This window comes from Pelmatolapia mariae, linkage group LG16_19 (genome assembly GCF_036321145.2).
Source record: "Pelmatolapia mariae isolate MD_Pm_ZW linkage group LG16_19, Pm_UMD_F_2, whole genome shotgun sequence".
Taxonomy (NCBI): Eukaryota; Metazoa; Chordata; class Actinopteri; order Cichliformes; family Cichlidae; genus Pelmatolapia; species Pelmatolapia mariae.
In genome coordinates this window covers 60595177-60617976 of record NC_086241.1, presented here as the reverse complement: position 1 = coordinate 60617976, position 22800 = coordinate 60595177, and the positions used below count along the sequence as shown (strand labels likewise).

The 22800-nt window shown below is 37.0% G+C and overlaps 1 pseudogene; it reads left to right on the top strand.

Moving 5' to 3' along the window:
* The first annotated feature begins 1164 nt into the window (after window positions 1–1164).
* On the top strand, window positions 1165–19234 carry LOC134644061 (M1-specific T cell receptor beta chain-like; annotated as a pseudogene).
* The last annotated feature ends 3566 nt before the right edge of the window (window positions 19235–22800 follow it).

Here is a 22800-nt window from a genome sequence, read left to right as displayed (position 1 = left end):
CCTCTGCCTCCTTCACTACATCCATAAATATTCTTGGTGATGTTCTTGCTGCATGATAGCTCCAATATTAAACATCAACATTAAAATTCCCCCAATCACTCAACCTGAGCTATCCCTCTGATGTACTCGTATCTAATTTTGTACATTCTGGTCACTGCCAATGAAAACCTTAACATTTTCAACTCTGTCACCTCCAGCTCATCCTCCTGTCTTTGCATTAGTGCTACTCACTACAAACCATGTTGTAAACCTTCCCTTTTACTCTTGCTGCTATCCGTGTGTCACACAACACTTTATGTCTAAGTAAAATGACTGAACAGCAGAGAGCAGTGACAACACATGAAAATGCTAAGATAGCTCCTCCCTCTTCTTAACACACATATACAATGAAGGAACATGTAATGTCAGAGTGTTTGCACTGACATCTCTGTATATCTATCTCCAAGTTAGTTACATAGATCATTGCTATTTAAGGATTTTCTCCAGTAAAGAATCGAAATGTTTGGAATTTTGGTTTTGTCTTTGCTCACAGGTAGGTAGAAAAAAAAGATGCATGTACTTTCTCATAACAATATTAATCCTTCCTGTGAACCTTCAGTTTGGTTTTGTTTTTTGTCCTCTAGACTGTGCGCTGTCATCGCTTGTGATTCAGCAAACACCTTTAAATCTTCTGATAAATCCAGAACAACGACAAGCCCAGATCGAATGCTACCATGGAGCGAGTGACTATACCTACATGTACTGGTACCAGCACAAGTCAGCAGCAGGAGGCCAGCGGACAATGGACCTGATTGGACGGCTTGAATATGGTGCCCCAACTCTTGAAAAGACCTTTAAGAGCAAATTTAACATAACAGGCCATGCAACGGCCAAAGCTCAGCTTGAAATCTCCAATGTTAATCCGGCAGACACAGCACAATACTTCTGTGCTGCGAGTCGGCACAGTGTTTCAACTCCTCTGCCTGCTTTACAAAAACTGGTGGCAAACAGCATCAAAACCACACCTGCATGATTGATAAAGGAGGCGTGACAGTTCTAAAGTCTGCCTTCACACAATCTTTCTGTCTTTGCTCAGATTCTGATGTCATTTCCTCCACAGATATCTACCTACAGTGTTGGCTCTGCTGAATTTCCACCCATTTAATTTCCTCTTCTAAAGACAAAATGACTCCTTGCATCACCACCCTGACTTTCTTGATTATCTCTACAGCAGGTAAAGTTTATCAACACAAAGACAAAAACATTAAGTCCATTCAAGAAATGTAAATATTATTACCATATAGATGATAAAAGATATATTTCTGCTTACTGTGTTTCAGGTGTTTCTGAATCTGTTCTGATCACTCAGTGGCCCCATTATATCTCTAACCCTTCCAATGGCTCGGCAAAGATGCACTGCTACCAGAATGACACAGACTATCAATATCTGTACTGGTATAAACAGCCTAGAGGACAAAGTTTCCAGCTAATTGTGGCTACTGTAGCTGGAAGTTCGAAGAGGGATTCAAATCTGTTTTTCAGGCAGAGAAAAATGACAAGCAGTGGTCTCTGACAATAACCAGTATTCAGGAGAAAGATGAGGCTTTTTATCTCTGCGCTGCAAGGCTACACGGTACTGTGGCAGACCTCAGAAGCATGACAAAAACATCTGACTCAAGCATAAGTAATCGACGCGAGGGGGTGGGGGGAAACCACACTGTAGAGAAGATAACAAACTTGATAGTAAAAATTGCTGTTAAGTAAATAAAAGGTAAGAAAATGTTTTCTAAAATATTAAAAACACTATTTGAATTTTTTCCCCAAAATAATGTTCATACACATGGATATTTTCCTCAGACTAACCCGCTTGTGATGATGCAAGGTGTTTTAAATAAATCCTGCCAATAGATGGAAGCACAGCACATGGCATAAGCACTTTACAATGGGAGTGTAGTGGTGAACTAAGCAGCAGATACTCACTAAACAAACCCTCCTCCCTCTTTACACTGAGCCTTTTTATGAGCAATCAACCATTCTCCCATCAGTGCTTAACTATGTCTTCAACTATTCTCCTCCTCATTTTTTTCATGTAAGATCTTAAATTTCAACTAAATTAAATACAAAATGTACAAATTTAAATGGTGTACTGACTCATTGTAAACTGTTTTTTGTTCTCTTTGCAGGTCAGGCGAGCGCAGTTATATTTCAGCAGTCTCCTCCACAGATGGTGGATAAGAATCGAGAGATCCAGATAAACTGCAAGCATAATGATAGCTCCCTTCTATTAATGCTCTGGTATCAGCAATTAAATGAGAATACATCCATGACCCTCATTGGCTCTGGATATGAACAGTCACCAAATTATGAGGGTGAATTTGAAAAACAATTTACCCTCTCAAGGAGCAGCACAGTAGAAGGAACTCTGACGATAAAAAACACAGACACATCGCACTCGGCTGTTTATTTCTGCGCTGCCAGCACACAGTGATGTGGTTTAATGCTGCTCCCTCACTAAAAACCCTCAGCATTTTCTGTAAGTGAGGTGTTGTACATGCACACATAGCTTTTTGCTGGTTTTCCTTAGAGTTGCAGCGAGAAACAGGAGGACTATATTCCTCCATAGCTCGCTACCATGAAATATGTTTGTTATAAAAATGAACAGAAAGTACTTCAATTTAGACTAAATACAAAGTGCACTGCAGTATAACTTAGGTAGCATAACTTAGAGAGGGCAGTCTATCCCATCCAATAAAAGCTGCTGCTCTCAATCTGTCACAAATCGCTCCTGATGCTAGTCTCCATCCACTCCACCCTGACTACACTCTCTTCTTCACCTCTCCTGTGCACTACTGGATGGTTGGAATTTTTTTTTTCCAATCTGGAAATCATAGCAATACACACAACTTTCATACTGAACACCCATGCCCAGGCAATCTGTTCATTGGGCAGACACCACCACACAGTGCAGAAGACCATAGTGTGGCACTCATCACTGACAACTCCTCAAAAATCTAAGTTATGCCTATCTCTGAAAAATGGATAAGGGAACTTGATGCATGCTATTTTAGAAGATGCCTGGATTTCTGTTACACCAATAGATGGAAGCACAGCACATGGCATGAGGCCCGTATAACAGGAGTGATGAACTAAGCACAACAAACATTCTCCTCCCCCTTTACCATGAGCCTCTATTAAAATGAGCAATCACCTTCTCCCATCAGTGTTTGAAAATGTCTTCACCTAGTCTTCTTGTCATCATCTGGTTTTCGTGTAAGATCTTAAATTTCAATTTGAACTCCCAGAATAATCAATTAAATGCAAATACTGTACTGACTCATTGTAAACTGTTTATTGTTCTCTTTGCAGGTCAGGCGAGCGCTGTTATATTTCAGCAGTCTCCTGCACAGATAGTGGATAAGAATCAAGAGGTCCAGATAAACTGCAAGCATGATGATAGCTCCCTTGTAATAATGTTCTGGTATCAGCAATTAAAGGAGAATGCATCCATGACCCTCATAGGCTTTGGATATCATCAACAGTCCCAAAGTTATGAGGGTCAATTTAAAGAACAATTTACCCTCACGAGGAGCAGCACAGTAGAAGGAACTCTGACGATAAAAAACACAGACGTGTCGCACTCGGCTGTTTATTTCTGCGCTGCCAGCACACAGTGATGTGGTTTAATGCTGCTCCCTCACTAAAAACCCTCAGCATTTTTTCGTGTTGTACATGTGCACATAGCTTTTTGCTGGTTTTCTTTAGAGTTGCAGCACAAACCAGGATGACTGGATTGCTCCATAGCTTGCTTACATGAAATACGTTTGCTATAAAAATGAACAGAAAGCACTTTAATTTAGACTACATACAAAGTGCACTGCAGTATAACTTAGGTAGCATAACTTAGAGAGGGCAGTCTATCAAAACCATTAAATGTTTCTGCTCTCACTCTGTCACAAATCACCGCTGACACTCGTCTCCACCTGCTCCACCCTGACTGTACTCTCTTTCTTACCTCTCCTGTGCACTGCTAGGTGGTTGGAAATAAGTTTTCCAATCTGGAAATCATAGCAATACACACACACAAATTTCATACTGAACACCCATGCCCAAGCAATTTGTTCATGAGGCAGACACCACCACACAGTGCAGAAGACCATAGTGTGGCACTCATCACTAACAACTCCTCAAAAATGTAACTTATGCCTATCTCTGAAAAATGGATAAAGGAACTCAATGCATGCTATTTTAGAAGATGCTTGGATTTCTGTTACACCAATAGATGGAAGCACAGCACATGGCATGAGGCCCGTATAACAGGAGTGATGAACTAAGCACAACAAACATTCTCCTCCCCCTTTACCCTGAGCCTCTTTTAAAATGAGCAATCACCTTCTCCCATCACTGTTTGAAAATGTCTTCACCTAGTCTTCTTGTCATCATCTGGTTTTCGTGTAAGATCTTAAATTTCAATTTGAACTCCCAGAATAATCAATTAAACGCCAATTCTGTACTGACTCATTGTAAACTATTCTTTTTCTTTGCAGGTCAGGCGAGTGCAATTATATTTCAGCAGTCTCCTCCACAGATAGTGAATAAGAATCTTGAGGTCCAGATAAACTGCAAGCATGATGATAGCACCCGTATATTAATGCTCTGGTATCAGCAAATAAAGGAGAATGCATCCATGACTCTCATTGGCTTTGGATATTATCAAGAGTCCCAAAATTATGACGGTCAATTTGAAAAACAATTTACCCTCACGAGGAGCAGCACAGTAGAAGGAACTCTGACAATAAAAAACACAGACGTGTCGCACTCGGCTGTTTATTTCTGCGCTGCCAGCACACAGTGATGTGGTTTAATGATGCTCCCTCACTAAAAACCCTCAGCATTTTTCTGCAAGTGGGGTGTTATAGATGTGCAAATGAAGTCATATTCTTAGAGTAATCTGTGCCACATTATAGATTTGCAGTCCTGGATAAGTGAAATACTTTCTGCATTGATGACTAATACTGTACTTTCTTCCCCATTCAAACATGCGGGCCAGAAAGGGGAAAAAAGAAAAAAAAAGAAAAGGAACCACTGAATTTAGTGCATCCTCTAATAACAGCAAAAAGGTCCAGTGCATTCCTCTAACTGCTTATGAGATTTACTTGGTAGTGAGGAATAGGTTTTTGATTATGACTGCAAACAAATTTACTTCACTAATCAATCATTCTGGGTTGTCTTGATTCAACAGCCCTCTTCAGGTCATCCCAGAGCATTTCAAGGCACATTCAGCACTATATGACTTGGCTGTTCCAAAACATGCATGTTCTTCGTTGAAGTCATTCCGTGTTTGTTTTATTTAGGTTCTTCTGGTTATTGTTAGACCAACTCCTCCTAAGGTACGGTCACAAACTGCTCAGTTCACAGAACAGAACATTTTTGTGCATCACTCAGGTGTGATCTTTGTAAGATGCCCACTCTCAACTCGAGCAATAAAAGTCTTAATTAGCAACAAAAGTGAAGCCCATCCAAAAGCAGTTTGTACCTACTTTAAAATCTTACTTCTCACATACAAGTGTATCCATAAATCTGCTCCTTGCTATTTGTGCGACCTTCATATCACCACTGTCTCCCGCCCTCTCAGATCCTCATCTGCTATTCATCTTACTGTTCCGTCCGCACGTCTTACCACTATGGGGAACAGAGCCTTCAGTCGCTCTGCTCCTCGGCTCTGGAACTCTCTTCCTCCACCCATAAGAAATATAGACTCTCTTCCCGCATTTAAGTCACAGCTCAAAACACATCTGTTCAAACTGGCTTATTCGCTTTAGTGCTGATTTTATCTGTTGTCAAGTTCTGTTTTGCAATTTTAACTTATTTTATGTTTTTATGACTATTGCTTCTTTTATTCATTTTGCTCTTTTGTAAGGTGACCTTGGGTTTTTGAAAGGCGCCCTCAATGAGGCTCTAAGTAATGAGGTCGTTGGGGTCAAAGGTTATTTCTAAAATAAGTGAATCTTTTTCAGAAATAACTGAAATTATCATGAAATATTGATCAATATATATTTACATTTTTAAAATGTTATGTAAATATAGTATTGTAAGTAAAATTGTAAGTGAAGAGGAAATCTCAAGTAGGAGAGAGGAATGTAAGATGACAGGAAGAAGGAAATACCGAGTTTGATTCAAAGTTTTTGTGCCACTGAAGAATTTCAGATTCTTCGGCTTTTCCCGACTTTCTTTAGGATGACATTTAATTACTGGCTGTACACAAAAACCAAAAGCATTAGCAAGCTGAAATTAGCAGGGCTAAATGTTACCTTAGCATTAAACACTTGATGAACAACGACTACTACATGTTACCAAAGTAAATGGGGGCTTACCTTGGTAAGAAAATAAAGCAGCATCAGCTTTCCGGAAATAAGGAGGCTTTTAGAAAACTCCCAGTCCGCAGGTGGATGTTGGTGTGGGAGAAAAGCTGCAGGAAAGGGGACTGGGAAGGATCCTCCACGCAACCCCTCTGGAGAAATTACTAAACTCTCGGCTTTAGAAATGCAGTACAGAATATTAGGACTGTTTATGATACTGGATATACTTGTACTAGGTAAGGAATTAAAAATTAGGCAACTGAGAGGCATAAATCAATGCAGAATTTAGTTTGAGGCTTAATTTAAAAGAAATGGAAAAAACGTGGGCTCTGAGTCTAATTAGGTCAAACCCTGCAGCTACAGGACATTCATGCAGCCACGCCTCCTGCAGCCACGTACAGGTGACCGCTGGGTGTGTCCATCAGAGAGGCAAGCGCTGGGTCAAAATGTTGGTGTCAACAAAACAGACAAACAAATAATTTGATGCGTTTTTATACATGTGTTGTCTTACGTTGCTCTGTTTTCTTCCTTTTATTCTGGCTAGTTTTTTTTAACAGCTCGTTTTCACACTCAACCCCATTTCACCAGCTCTCTTTAACCCGTCAGCACCATCAGTTATAATGAATAAAAATGAACTAAATTAACTAAAAATATGTATGAAAATGAAATTCTGGCTAATGAAAAACGGGAAAATAGAAATAACTAAAACAATATTCTCAACTTACAAAGCTATCTACAAAAAATTGCATTTTGAAAAACAAGAATTTTTTTTTTGACAGTTTAGTCAAATATCACAACCAGCCTTTTATTTATTTATTAGACTTTAGATGTGATTTAATTGACTGTGAGTCCACCACCTCAACGAAGTGTCTACTCCCGAGATCCCTGTTATTAAAAAAAAAGTTTCAGTCAATTACACAAATAAATAAATTGCTTGAAAAAACTGAAATAAACCCAAGAAAAAAACAAAAATCAACCCAAAATAATAAATAAAAAAATTAAATATGAATATAAAAAATTTGACTACAAAGGAAATACACAAACCTCAGTGACATTGCAGCTCATGGTCCATCACAGCTTACAGCTATTGGCAGTATTAAGTTATAAAGTTTTCTCATCACTGGTTGGCAGGTATTCCAGGTACACTGATTCATCTTTTACGAATATCAGCTTTACTTATTTTATTTGACTTATGTTCTTGTCCAGCATGTTTGTTTCCAGGTAATTACTGATACATGTTATTTAAATCTACATAATTTACTGTACTGATATCAAGCCTATCCTTGCTGAAGTCAAGCTTTTCGTTAATTACTAGTACAATATTATATTATTCTATACTTCTGTAACTATGATTTTTGCTGAATAGCAGGAAAGTGTAACACTAACGTGAGTTTAAAAATAGAATCGATATAGTCACTAAATGCTGCTTTCAAAGTTTAGCTCAAAGTAAACCTGGAGTAAACTTTGGACAGAAAACACAGCCTGAGTTTTTTTGTCAAAAGAATTAAAAATGTATTTGTCTCACACTTTTTTATGCTCACTTGCTGTCATCTAACACAGTAGAAACAGTAAGCACATTCAATATAGCTCATAATTTTCTAGAAAATACTTTTTTTTTTAAAATAATTGCCTTTCGAAGACTTTCACATTTAATCAAGACATTTTTGAAAAAGCATTGCAATAACTGTTTAGGAATTACAGTTCTGCTACATCAAATCAAATCAAATCAAATCAAATCACTTTTATTGTCACATCACATGTGCAGGTACACTGGTACAGTACATGTGAGTGAAATTCTTGTGTGCGAGCTTCACAAGCAACAGAGTTGTGCAAAATACAATAATGTAAAACAAGCAAAATATAAAAATGGCTAATCTAAAAAGTAATAAATATATGTACAATATGTAAAGGTATATACATTACTGAATGTGTATACTAAATATGTTTTTCTACGTGTGTGTGTTTGAGTGTGTATATAGTATGTATATACATGTTTTACAAATGAAATAAAGTAAACAATAAAATAAGATATATAAAATATACAGAGGTTGGTATGTGCAAAACAGTGGCATTAATGTACAGTATGGAGTGCATAATGTTGAAGTTCCAGTAGTGAGGGTGAGGTGTCTATGAAGTGTTCAGCAGTCTGATGGCCTGATGGAAAAAGCTGTCTCTCAGTCTGCTGGTACGGGACCGGATGCTGCAGAACCTCCTTCCTGATGGAAGTAGTCTGAACAGTTTATGGCTGGGGTGACTGGAGTCCTTGATGATCCTCCCCGCTTTCCTCAGGCACCGCTTCCTGTAGATGTCTTGGAGGGATAATAACACAACTGTAACATTTTAATCATTTTTAAATCATTTTTTGAAAATCTTTTTCATGGACATCTCCAAATGCTGCTTTTCCTCCCCTGAGATGCTCTGTCAGGTCTTTGGCTGCTTCTTGATTGTGGATCTCTGTGACTTCACCTTAGTCTTCATAACTGGACCTTATGGATCTGAGTGAAAACGCCACATGCTGCATAAATTACTACACAAATCGTCAAAGACTGTGTCCAGTTTCTTCTTTAAAGTTGGAAAAATAAAATTTGAAATGTACATCAAAAATTTGAGAAGCACTGATTACATTTCAGAATCGATCATGTTTAGTTAGGTAATAAAAAAGAAAAACAATTCTAATTGTTTTGAAGCACTATTAACCATGTGCCCTACCATAACAAGAACTCTGCTCTGCAGTTGCTGTTCAGTGTCCACTAGGAGACTGCTGAACTGCAGAGAAAGCTGTAAGAACCTATGAAATGTGAAAGTGAGTGAAGGCTTTGTGGTAAAATAAGAGAAGGAGGATGATCTGAACTCATTTTAGAAGCGTTGATTGTAGAAGACATGCAGCTCTTCAGCCCGACAGACGACTAAATGGTTCTAACTGTAAATGGACGTTGATGGTTCTTACTTTTTTTCCCTAAGTGTATAATAATGACCATGATGTACACTTTTTTGGTTGCAGTACTAATCTTCTCCAGTAAGTGCTTTAAATTCAGAGATAAATATTTTTCTGTGCTCAAGATTTTTTTATGCTCACTTGTTGCCTTTCATCTTGTTTTCCAGATTTCTCCTTCTGTTTAAAAATCAAACAGGATCCATTTATAAACAGTCACATTGGAGATCAGTCTGCAACTTTGTCCTGTAGTCAAGATGAGGATAATTCCTACATGTTTTGGTACAGACAAAGCAAGAGTGGGAAAATAGAGCTAATAACCTATTCTCTTGGTGAAAAAGTGTGGGACACTGAAGCTCCTTTCAACAAATCCAAGTACAGTATGTCCCGGCCTTCCCTCCTGAGGTCCTCTCTGCAGATACACTCAGTTGAAGCTGGAGACTCAGCTGTTTATTACTGTGTCTCTAGAAGAGCACGATGGTTCAGAAAGCCTCTGCAGCTAAACAACAACCCGAAGAGAAAAGAAGGAAGATCTGAGAGTGGATTAAAGTGTCAGACTCTGACCAAAATGTTGTTTTAGAAGTCAAAAAAGATATACAACTTGCATTAAAACACTTGAAACTTTGAAATATATCTAGAAAAGAAAAACATTCATGAATTCAGATACTTCTCAAAGAGTACAAAAACGACCTCTCCACACTTTGTTTCTGCAAACCTCATAAAGCTGATCTATTCAGATAAGAGAACAGGTGCATTAGCATTGTGAGGCTTATACAATATTACCCTTTTCAGCATCATCTGAGTCACTCTGTGCCCAAGCCAGCACCTTATTAAATATTTTGGCTCTGTGTACAGCCTGCCATAATAAAACTATATCAACTTTACACTGACCTCTACAGGGTTAATCATGCATTACACTTAGATGATTACATTTAAATGATACAGGTACTGTCGAGCTGAATGGTAGATTATCATGACGAGTAAATCTTGTGTATCATATTGGTCCTGTAGTACAGATGATTTTATTATGTAGGAATTCCTACATAATAAAATGTATTTAATGGCAAAGCAAAGAAGAAGTAGAAAAGAAAAAGGATTCAAACACATTAATGAGTTATAGAAATATATATACTTTATTATAAACATTATAATGACTAGCAGGTGAGGTGAAAAACTTGGCCTTCTCTTTTTACAGTGGAGGCAAACTTTGTCTGTTGGGATTTATTTGGCTCTTTTGTATAGTTGGCATGTACCATATAGCTAAACACCATTTGAGACACCCACCTGGCTCTCCAGGACAGCAGTGGTCTCTCCCATCACACCATAAAAACTGCCCAGGAATGACTTGATCAATATAATCCAGCTCCAAGGAGTTCCCAACCCACAACCAACAGGATCCAAAAGATCCAAGCTGTATTTGATACATTTTTGTTGCCACTTGGGGGCAGAAGTACAAGCTGTTGTTATGGTATTGTTTTGTCTAATGTAGACTACCTACACACCCAGCGTACACAGAGCACCAGTAGGATTTATATGGAGTTGTCCTCACGCACATAATGGATCAAAGGAAGTTTTTTTTAGCTAAGAAGAAAATATTTGGTCCATTATCTTTAATGTTCAGCAGCAAGAGGAGAACACTAGCCTCTCTGTAGTGCTTTACAACTATTGTTGACTTTTAGATCCTGAAAAAAAATTCAAATAATGAGACTGGGGATATGTTTAAAATTGCAGCCATATACACCAGAAGAATGAGCTTAAAAACAAAAGTCAATAATACTTTTTAAAGAAGCAATTTACTTATTCTTTAAGGAAACTTTAAAAAGCTATAATGCTTGTCTGTTGGGATTTATTTGGCTCTTTTGTTTAGTTGGCATAATGCTTCTTTAAGCCCTTAAAGTTTAGTGATTTATATTTGATATGTTCAGTTTTTGTGAGTTTCTGAGACTTTAGTGTGGATATTTTAATCCAAAAAAGAACCTAAATAAATTCCACAATACATTTTTAAGCATTAAAAAACAACAACAAAAAACAAGATGTAGCAAATACAAATTAAAAGTCATATGTGGAAATTAAAATTTTAACAAATTCAAACAAATTTGCCAAGTGGTTCAATAAATGCTTCGTTTAAATTGTACAGAATTTTCTGGTAATTATTTTATGGTTTAGGCTTTAAAGAGTCTGAGCTGCAGACTAATAACTATCTGTGGATCACACAGAAAATGACAACCTACCAATAACAATACACCAGGTCATCTGAACCACTGAGAAAATACTAAATGTAGAGTTTTGACCTTGGTTTGTATTATAAAGAGCAGCTGTGCTCTGTATTCATTTGAAAGTTAAACATCTGGAGATTGAGGACTGAGAAATGTAAATAATGTCTTGCTGTATCTCTCAGTGAATTTTGCTTACTGATAACTGATTGGATAAAGAGCTGTGACCACCAGAGATGTCACTTCCTCTGAGCAACTACAAACACAAATAAAAAAGTCTCTTTGTTTTGTTCTGCCCTCCCTTCCTGCTTCTTTTCTTAGCTGTCACAGAAATAGCAGCAGTCAGGTTGGAGCGCGTTCAGCCGTCAGTCAGCCCGACCTGCACAGCTGCGCTCACAGGCAGACAGAGATGGAGGCTGAGATAGGGAGAAGCGGGGTGGGGGAAGGAGAGACGAGAGAACGAAAAAGACGCAAGGTTTTTGTGTGATGCTTTTTCACCGTGGGGACAGGGGGCCACGGTGATACAATCCCATAGAGCCGTCGTACAAAAACCTCCTCCCATTAAAATGCATTGTGACGACTGCTACATGCAACTTAAAACGCTGGTAGAGCGGAAAAATCACTAATCTGAAGGTGTCTGGGATGGAGGAACACTTTGGTAGTGAAAAGTTGTTTATATGCAGAAATTTTAATGGAAAAACATTTTTTTTCTAACTTGTTGTTCATAGGAGCAGCATTAGGATGTCTGTCCCGTCATCTTGCCACACTAAACAAATTTGGACAATGTGAAGCTCACCCTCGATATTCTAAGTCTTTAAAGACCATCTGAATTATTAGAATACATGTAAACTGGATGTTTCTGGAAAGTTTTGAAAGCTTTTTGCAGAGGACGACATCAGCGTGACTCTGGAAATGAAGCTTACTTTGGAAAAGGAACAAAACTCACTGTTTTAGGTAAGTTGGATATCTCAAAGCTTCGGTTCAGTCGATTATAATTAAAAGGGTGTAAATGTCAGCATGAGAGTGAAGGAAAAATTTGTTGTTAAAAACAGCAGAAATATTAAGCTGAACAGAGAACACTGTGAACTACAATGATCCTGCTTACTTTGGCCAAGGAACCAAACTGACAGTTTTAGGTAAAAATTTACTTCAATTTTTTGACAAATATGACTTTCACTATAGACTTAGTGTTAACATAAATGTTCATTAATACTAACCTAAAGGTTATTCTGGTGTAAAAAGAGTTTCATGCTGAGTATTTTGCACTGTGACCAACACTCAACCTGCTTACTTTGGCCAAGGAACCAAACTGACAGTTTTAGGTAAATATTCCAATTTACTGTGGCGTTTTGTGAATTGTAATGTTGTTTTGAGCCTTAGCATTGACAGGAGTATTAGTAAAGACTATTGCCAAAGATTATTCTGATACAAAAAGAGTTTCATGCTGAGTATTTTGCACTGTGACCAACAACTACCCTGCTTACTTTGGCAAAGGAACCAAGCTGACAGTTTTAGGTAAATATTTCATTTTACTACAGTTTTTGTTAAATATGACTTTAGCTATAACCATAGTATAAACAGAGGTATCCATGAAGACTATCCTTAGAGAAGATTCGGATACAAAAAGAGTTTCATGCTGACTATTTTGCACTGTGACCTACACTGATCCTGCTTACTTTGGCCAAGGAACCAAACTGACAGTTTTAGGTAAATATTTCACTTCAGTACTGTGTTTTCTTATATGTCACTTTAATTAGAGCCTTAGTATAGAGAAAACTTATAGTAAATAGGATGTTCAAAGATTAGTCAGATCTAAAGAGTTTCACGCTGAGTATTTTGCACTGTGACCACTACTGATCCTGCTTACTTTGGCAAAGGAACCAAACTGACAGTTTTAGGTAAATATTTCACTTTACTGGTGTGTTTTGTGAACTGTAGCTTTGTTTAGAGCCTTAGCATTGACAGGAGTATTAGTAAAGACTATTGTATAATAGAAAAAGAGTTTCATGCTGAGTATTTTGCACTGTGACCAACAACCAACCTGCTTACTTTGGCAAAGGAACCAAACTGACAGTTTTAGGTAAATATTTCACTTTATTTCTGTGTTCTGATGAATGTACCTTTATTCAGAAGTTTAGTACTGACAGGATTATTAGTAAAGACAATCCTCCGAGATAATTCTGGTTTCTTGCTGAGTGTTTTTGCACTGTGACAGACCAGCGAAGCTTACTTTGGAAAAGGAACCAAACTGACTGTATTAGGTAAATATTTCACTTTATTTCTGTGTTCTGATGAATGTACCTTTATTCAGAAGTTTAGTACTGACAGGATTATTAGTAAAGACAATCCTCCGAGATAATTCTAGTTTCTCGCTGAGTGTTTTTGCACTGTGTCAGGGCAGCGAAGCTTACTTTGGAAAAGGAACCAAACTGACTGTATTAGGTAAATATTTCACTTCACTACTCTGTTCCGAAAAATGTACCTTTCATCAGAGGCTTAGTATTGACAGGATTATAAGTAAACACAACCCTCAGAGATAATTCTAGCGTGAAAAGAGTTTCATGCTGAGTAGTTTTGCACTGTGACAATGCTAACGAAGCTTACTTTGGCAAAGGAACCAAACTGACAGTTTTAGGTAAATATTTCACTTTATTTCTGTTTTGATAAATGCAATTTTGATTAGAGCCTTAGTGTTGTCAGAAGTATTATCAAAGATGTTTGTCAAAGGTTATTCTGGAACAAAAAGGGTTTCATGCTGAGTATTTTGCACTGTGAACACTGGCAATCCTGCTTACTTTGGCCAAGGAACCAAACTGACAGTTTCAGGTAAATATTTCACTTTTTCTACTGTGTTGGATGAAAATCGATTTGTTTAGAGGATTAGTAGTAGTGTTGGCAGAAGTATGAGCAAAGATTATTCCTGAAGAGAAGTGTGGTAGAGAAAGAGTTTCATGCTGAGTATTTTGCACTGTGACAAACAGCGAAGCTTACTTTGGAAAAGGAACCAAACTGACTGTATTAGGTAAGTGAAGCATGAAAATAATCAAATAAATGCATGAAGATGTTCAAGGGGACAGCGGCAAAAAGAAATGTAAGGAGCTCAGATGTTTAGAGTGCTTTTTGACATTAAGCCTGAGCGCTGTGTTGATAGAGAAGCTTATTTCGGTCAGGGAACAAAACTGACTGTTACTGGTAAGTAACACTTTTCTGTCACATGAATTCAACACAGAAATAAGTACAACATGTTAAAGGGCAGCTGTTGCTTCAAATTTATTTTCTTAATAGCAGCTTAAATGCTTAAAGAAGCAAAGTGAAAGAAGCATCGTGACATGTTTTGAGCACAGATTAAGTTCACTGTGCCACTGGTGGTTATGAAGCTTTCTTCGGTGGAGGGACAAAATTAACTGTTTTAGGTAAGAAAGAAAAATTATACATAAAGTTTGTAATAAGATTTGGGCCAGAGGAATAACTAATATAAAAAACTTTCTTACATGAGCAGCTTGGTAACAAACTTACTGTACTTGGACTCGTTATAGTCTGAGCTCAGTGCTTTTTGTTCAGAAGCTTAAACACTGTGCCAATTATGAAGCTTATTTCGGCCAGGGAACAAAACTGACTGTTCTTGGTAAGTGAAAAATCTAAATGTCTTTTCATAAACATAGTTAAACTAGTTAAAGCTGACAAAAGTGTTTCAGTAAGGTGTTTGGCATTTAAAGTTGTAAAAACAACAACAACAAAAAACTCCACCAGTCAAGCACAGTTAGAGTTTTTAATTTAAAGAAAAGTAAAAGGAAACTTCATTATTTTTTATGAAGAGACCAAAAAATGAAGATGCAAAGTAGAAACAGCATGTTGGGCTGTTTTGAGCACTAATTAACTTCACTGTGACTCTGGTGGTGCTTCAGAGGCTTACTTTGGTGGAGGAACAAAATTAACTGTTTTAGGTAAGAAACAAAAACTATACAGGAGTATATGTATGTCTGCAGTAAGGTCTTGGCGACATTAATCTAAATAGATGTTAAAACTTCCCAACTGGCGTCATTATTAAACAAACTGCATTTGAATTCTCTGTAGTCTCAGCTCAGGGCTTTTTGCTCTGAGGTTTAAATGCTGTGTCAGAACGAAGCTTATTTCGGCCAGGGAACAAAACTAACTGTTCTTGGTAAGTGAAAAATCAAATTTTATTCTCATAAACCTGTCAAAGTAAAAGCAGTTAAAGCTGAAAAAAGTGTTACAGTAAGGTGTTTGGCATTTAAATCTGTAAAAACAACAAAAACAAAAAAGGGGAAAACACCCCCACCAGTGTAGCATATGTAGATTTTTACTTTAAAGAAAAGTAAAAGGAAACTTCATTAGTTTTTATGAAGAAGATGAAATGAAATGAAGATGCAAAGTAGAAACAGCATGTTGGGCTGTTTTGAGCACTAATTAACTTCACTGTGACTCTGGTGCTGGTGCAGAGGCTTACTTTGGTGGAGGAACAAAATTAACCGTTTTAGGTAAGAAACAAAAACTATATATGAGTATATGTATGTCTGCAGTAAGGTCTTGGTGACATGAATCCAAACATGTTATTTTAGTTATCCCTGGAGTGAAGTCTTTTTTGAACAAGCTTATATGTTTGAGTTCTCTGTAGTCTCAGCTCAGGGCTTTTTATGCTCTGAGGTTTAAATGCTGTGTCAGTATGAAGCTTATTTCGGCCAGGGAACAAAACTAACTGTTCTTGGTAAGTGATGAATCCAGATTTATTCGCATAAATGTTTCAAATTAAAACCATTAACCATTAAAGCATAAGTCTTACCTGAAAAAACCAACACAAACATTTTGCATTATATTAAACTTGTAAAAACTTGGGACAAAAAGAGCAGTGCAGCATATGTGGGATTTTTAATTTAAAGAAAAGTAACATTTAGCTCATTAAAAGTAAGCAAAGAATTGAGGAGCAAAGCAGAAGCAGCATGTGTTGAGCTGTTTTGAGCACTGATCAGGTGCACTGTGACTCTGGTGCTTCAGAGGCTCACTTTGGTGGAGGAACAAAATTAACTGTTTTAGGTAAGAAAACATTTTAAACTTCACTAAATAATGTTGAGGACTGATTTTGTTTAGCTGCCTCTAAAACTTTAAATTCACACCCAAAACTCAGGTAGCTAAAGTCAAAGTCTTTACATGTAAAAAAGTGACAGTTGGAATAATTTCCATGTGGCACAGCTAAAGAGAGGCACTAGAAAGGGTTTTTGTCACAGTACAAAGTCTCTGTGCTCCTACAACGAGGCTTACTTTGGAGCTGAAACTAAACTCACTGTTTTAGGTAAGAAAACCTCCAACAAAAATCAGCTGGGCTTTATCTCATGGTGTTTATATGTTGGTACCATTGACAACATTTAGTATGTGGTTCATATATATATTTTGTGATGGTATTGAACAAGAAGTTTAAAACAATAAGTTTTCTTGTAGAAGTTTTCTTGTGCCAGTAGAAAAAAGTGTTATCTGTGTTCTCCAGTAAAAGTACTCTGCCTATAAAACGTTTGGCTCTGCGCCCAGAATATTGTTCTCACACTGAGTTCTTATCAGCTCTGTGAAATACTGTGAGTTCCCAGTCAGAAGCTTATTTTGGAGCTGGAACTAAACTCACTGTTTTAGGTAAGAGTGCAAAGATGCATTAACATTAAAGTAATAATTTCTGATGAAATATTCATTGTGATCATTCTGTAAATTAGTTGGTTTTAATGTCTGTTATTTTAGATTTGTGCATTTCAAAAACTAATTCTCTTACATGGTCAAAATCTGCTTAATAATGCTACAAGCAGATGATTTTCTTCAGGTCTTTTCTATATGTTTGGGTGTAAAGGTTGTTTAACACTAAAAAAGAGAACAAAGACAGACAGCAGCTTTCTAGAGCAGTTTTTTCTACAGCAGTTTATCAGTGTGAACAACTACGACCCTGCTTACTTTGGCAGTGGCACCAAACTCACAGTACTGGGTAAGAAAGTGACAAAATAGTGCATAAATACTTGTTTTTAGAGATGTAAAGATGTCGTCATCTGCTGCTGTAAACCTTTAAATTGCATTTTAATGAGTAAATGTCTCAGAATGTGTCAGAAAATCTGTGATATTTGAAAAAAGAATATTTGTGTTATGGAACAGCTGGCAGAAAAGTGCAGTTTGTTTTATCAAAAAGTGATTTAAATTGCACATAGCAGAGTAATCGTTTTGTGTATGAACTAACAAATGCTGCAGAAAAAATAAGCTTGAGGTGAATCCAAGTGTTCTAAGTCTTGTGAGTTTTTGTGGCTGTGACTTGGCATTGTGCTCTGGCACTTATCCTCCTTATTTTGGAGAGGGAACCAAGCTAACAGTTCTGGGTAAGATCACCGCAATAATTTTGTAACAAAGAAATCCTTTGTGTTAATATGTGTGAAAAAAAAGTTCTCCTGGATGTTTTTGTGTGTTAATGTTTATGTTTGCCTGGCATGTGCATGAGGCTTGGGTGTCTTACATTTGTTGTAGATCTAAAGGCAGTTTTAGTCATGTGTGTTAATGTGATTCTTCTTTGTCCTTGCATGGTCAGAGCGTGATGTCACTCCACCACAAGAAGTAAAAATACTGGGACCTTCAGAACATGAGTGCAGAAACAGCAAGGACAAAAAAAGGAAGAAGACCCTCGTCTGTGTGGCCTCTGGTTTCTACCCTGACCATGTCAAAGTGTATTGGCAAATGAACGAGAAAAATGTCACTGATAATGTGGCGACAGATGAAGCTGCAGAGCGGATTGAAACCCCCCCTGTATCCTATAGAATCACAAGCAGGTTGAGAGTTTCTGCTAAAGATTGGTACACGAAGGGAAAAAACTTTACCTGCATTGTCAGTTTCTATGATGGGAAGAACACCACCACACATCATAATACAACATTAGGTATTGAAGGTAAGTTTAGGACCACAGAATGATCCATAATTGATGACATGGGAAATAAATGTATTCTTTTCTAATTTAGTTTATTCTTCCATTAGATAACGAATATAGAGGCACGGGAAGAGGTAAATACATATTTTGTGGTTTTATTACAGTTCAAATCATCATCACAGGCACAAAATTAAAATCAGTGTATGTAAGAAACTGTTAAAATTCGAATTTTCTGCTAAAAGTCTAAACAAAATCTGTACTGAAAACTGCCTCCACAAAGTACACTGAACATTTCCCCTGTGATATTTATTTATTTATTCTTTTACAGAGAAATATTTGAAGATCACAAATAAAGCCAAACTCTCCTACGCCGTTTTTATCTTCAAGAGTTGCCTCTATGGAGCCTTTGTTGGATTTTTGGTGTGGAGGCTGCAGGTTTGTTGAACATGAACTCCAATTACATTACATTGTCCTAAAAAAAATTAAAACAAAAATTAAAACAAATATAACTGTTTTCTTGGCAGTAACACAGATTGTCCTTTACGTGTGTTACAGAGTTCACCAGGAAAACGTAAAAAATAAGAGCTGAGCTGTGGACTGACCAAAGACTTGGGACTTGGATCATTTTTGTTTTTTGTAAATAAAAATTATAAAAGATGCTGATTTTATTGCCACAACTTTGTGTGCTGCAGCCCATTTGCATTCAAATAAAACTGCTAAGCTGAGAGGAAAAGGTGTACGCAGGTCTATGCAAAAGTTAAATCTTCATATAGTGGCTAATTTTATTTTAGTTTTATTGTTTTTATGAAACACTGGCTGTATTCTTGCTGAACAATTTCCACTTAATGCTTCATTTTCATATCAATAAACATTTATGAGAGAATCTTTTCGGTCATTTCTTTCCTTTTGACTGTGCCTTTTTCCCCTCTCTGCTCCCACATCTCACCTCACACTGAACAAGATTTTTTCCGGAGATAAAATGCATTCTTTCCTGTTTGCCGATCATGACTGTTTTCTGAGAAGTCAGTTTCCTTTCTTCCTACATAACACTGAAGCATCTCAACTCAGAAAAGCTTCAGAAGTTGGTTCATTTTTGGTCATAAACATAGAAACTGAAAGGTGATGTACATTTTCTGAGAAACATTGCTATTTTAAATACATAATGACCTTTTTAAAGTAGGCTGTTTTTCATTGTTTCTGTTTTCACTTTGCACATATAAGTCAGTTGTATTACATTTTACATTCTCTTTATGTAAAAACCTGTCAGTAGGAAACTATAAGAATGCGAGTGTACATGTAACAACAGTCATCTGTGTACTAAAGAAGGTCAAAGCAAAAAAGCCAAACCAGGGCATGAAACCCTGCAGAGGAGTAAAGTGCAACAGCAGAGGAGAGGATGTGGTCACAGAGCAGCCTGCAGCTCGCTCTCTGTGCTGAGAAACGACGGAGGTGCAACCTTCCACTTTACCACAACCTCCGGCTCACAGTGTGCACCTGCAGCTTTGCACCGACCCCCCTGCTCTGCACATCAATGAGCAAACAGATGAAAAAACTTCCATTTCTGTGCTAACCAAAGCAATAAAATTACAACACCTACAACAGCTCTTAACTCTGATCTGGAACAGATATTTCTATTTGAATCTTTTTAGTTGGAGCAGATAAGAAATGTAAAGTTAATTGTGCTGCTGTCAAATGGCAACTATTTTTTAATGGATGCTTAAGCAATGAAAAAAAACCCCACTGAGGGTGTTTGAGTGAAGGCAGTTACACAATAGCTTTTGTCTAAACCGTTCACTACATCTTGTTTTTCTTGTCAGTGCCCCGGTGAGATGAAGAATGTGTTCTACTTTCCTCATTTGCTTCCTTTAAAAACATGTTTGCGGTCGCTCCTGTCAGATAAACAGAAAATAACATCTGTGAGGCAGCAACGGAAATATGGAGCTATAAACACGTGCAAGATAATTATAGCTCCTTTGGGAAACCTGGATCTTTATAGGTTGAAATTTTCCATATCTTTCAGAAATTAAATGTAAATATTTATGATTTTAGAATAACAGAGCAAAGATAATGCATTCCAAAAAATATACAATAACTTAATAATCAACTGTATTTGAAGATTCGATTAAAAGAGAGAACTATGCAATCTAAAGTATAGTTATTTTGGTCATTTTTATAATAGCTGTAGAGAACTCAAACGGAAACATCCTGTAACAAAAGTATTCAAACTGCAGAGTCTCACACTGACAAGGTATTTTTGTTTTTGTGTGTTTTGTTTGTGTACAAATATTTTTCAGGTTGACAATGACAATAAGAAAGTTTCCTAGAACACTATGAATATGCATTATTATTGTTTTGGTTTTTTTTAAATCACACTTTTACCAAGAGAGGTAATTCATAGGATAATGTTTGTTACATAAAACTGAAGGTGAAATAAAAATAATAAAAAACAGATGCTAAATCACTTCAGCAAACACAGAAACAAAATGCTGCATCCTCATGTTCAGTTTCAAGCAGGTATTCTGCAAAACTCTTGAGGCACCCCCTTCTTTATATTTTCCTAAGAAAATGGGAAATAGGTGGAGAAATTTATTGAAACATGCAAACATAGAGCAGAGCCAGCCTTAGGGAGGGAAAGCCTAGCAAAGTGCTCTGGGGACAATATGGAACTAGGACCCCTTTAAGATATGACGGGGCTTAATTTTTCATAACCTTATATGTGAAGAAAAGGATTTCAAATTAAATTCAGGATTTAACACTGAGCCAGTGAAGAGAAGTTAATATGGGGGTAAAATTATCTTTCTCATCCCTCATTGCAGCAAGAGCGCTATAAATACGAAGCAAAAATTATTCTAAAAAGTGTGGCAGCGTGTTTGGGATTGTTGGGTTGTTGATGCTTAAAAATGAATCTGTTTCCAATAGTATGTGTTCCAAATGGTATTGAAAAGCAGACTAAAATCTGACAGTAGTTTGTTCTTTGTTCTGTCAATTTTGGCAAGATCTCCAACACACAGTTTCAATGAGAAATCATATAAAGAGATAAGATAGATTTTCCACACTGGGGAAATTCTATGCTTTTGAAAAGTCTGATTGTATCTTTATACATTTATTACTATCTAAAATTATTTCTTTCATCCCTTGAGTTAGGTACCTTTTTGTGCATGAATGACTCAGGTGTTTAGTGGTATTAAGTAGAAACAAAAACAAAATTATCTTGACGGAGGCTCAATCATCCAGGTAAGGAAATCCCAAAAAGGTTAATTCTGTTCATCTGGATGTAACGTTTTCAGTTGTTTTCATCCAAGCGACTGAAGAAATGTTTTTCCCACTGAGAACGCTACGTCCAGATGAACAGAATCAGTCTTTTTGGGAAAACCAAAATAATTCCGCTGAACCAGGACAAAGACGGGTACAAGGACTAGACTGAAAATAAGTAATGAGAAAAAGCAGCCAAAGTTGAGCCAATGTTCAACAAACTAGAAAAGAACTGGGAACTATTGTTCAAGACAACAAAAATGCAAACGGAGGGGTGGTCTTAGACTTCTGCACATAACTGTAAACAAAATCTTAGTTATGCTGCATGACCCCTTGTGGTACAAACTCATGTTTTGTATTCAGAGATGCAAAAATAGTGAAGAAGACATCATCGATTCAATTCAGTTAATCTATCATACATTAGAAGCAGCACATTAGAAGCGCACATGTATTTTGTATGGGTACTGTAGTTGTATTACAGTATTTAGGATTTGAACAGCTCTCTGCTGGAGAGGGTGAAATTGCAACAGTTACATCAGTGAAGTCTGTACATGTGTACAGTCTGCAGGATTCAGCTCAACAGATCTCAGGGTGACCTCTGCTGGATAAACCTGCATGACAGCAGTCAAAGCATAAAGTCTCTGACAGCGATTTCAAGGAGAGTAAAGTAAGATAGAGTTCTGCTCATGTAATCTGTTGTCATGACTTAATTTAAAAGTCCAAATTGGCCTTTCAAGCAGTTTGTTGTTGAATTTAGAGCATGTATGAAGTTTTACAATTATGAAATACCCACAAACTCCTGCAGCCATCTTCAAAAAAAATCTAAAATGCTTCCCAAACTAACTGTACTTGAAGGAGCTGCAGAAGACACCTTTTAAGGAAATAACAAAAGTGCTGCTTATACTCTTGCTTGCAATTTCCCCAGTATCCCTATTACCTGCTAATAAAATTAGCTGTTCTGTTATAATGCCATAGTGTCTGTTCTCACCCACTTTCACAGAAATGTCAGCATTTTCTCAACTTATGTTTTAAACAGTCTTCATTTTTCTTTTTTAATGTATATAGGACTAGATGCAAGATAATAAAAAATTATTAGGAAAGCTGGGGAATCTGATGGTTCAAGCTTTTACAATGGCATTTACAGAAGCCTGTTAATGTGCTTTTATT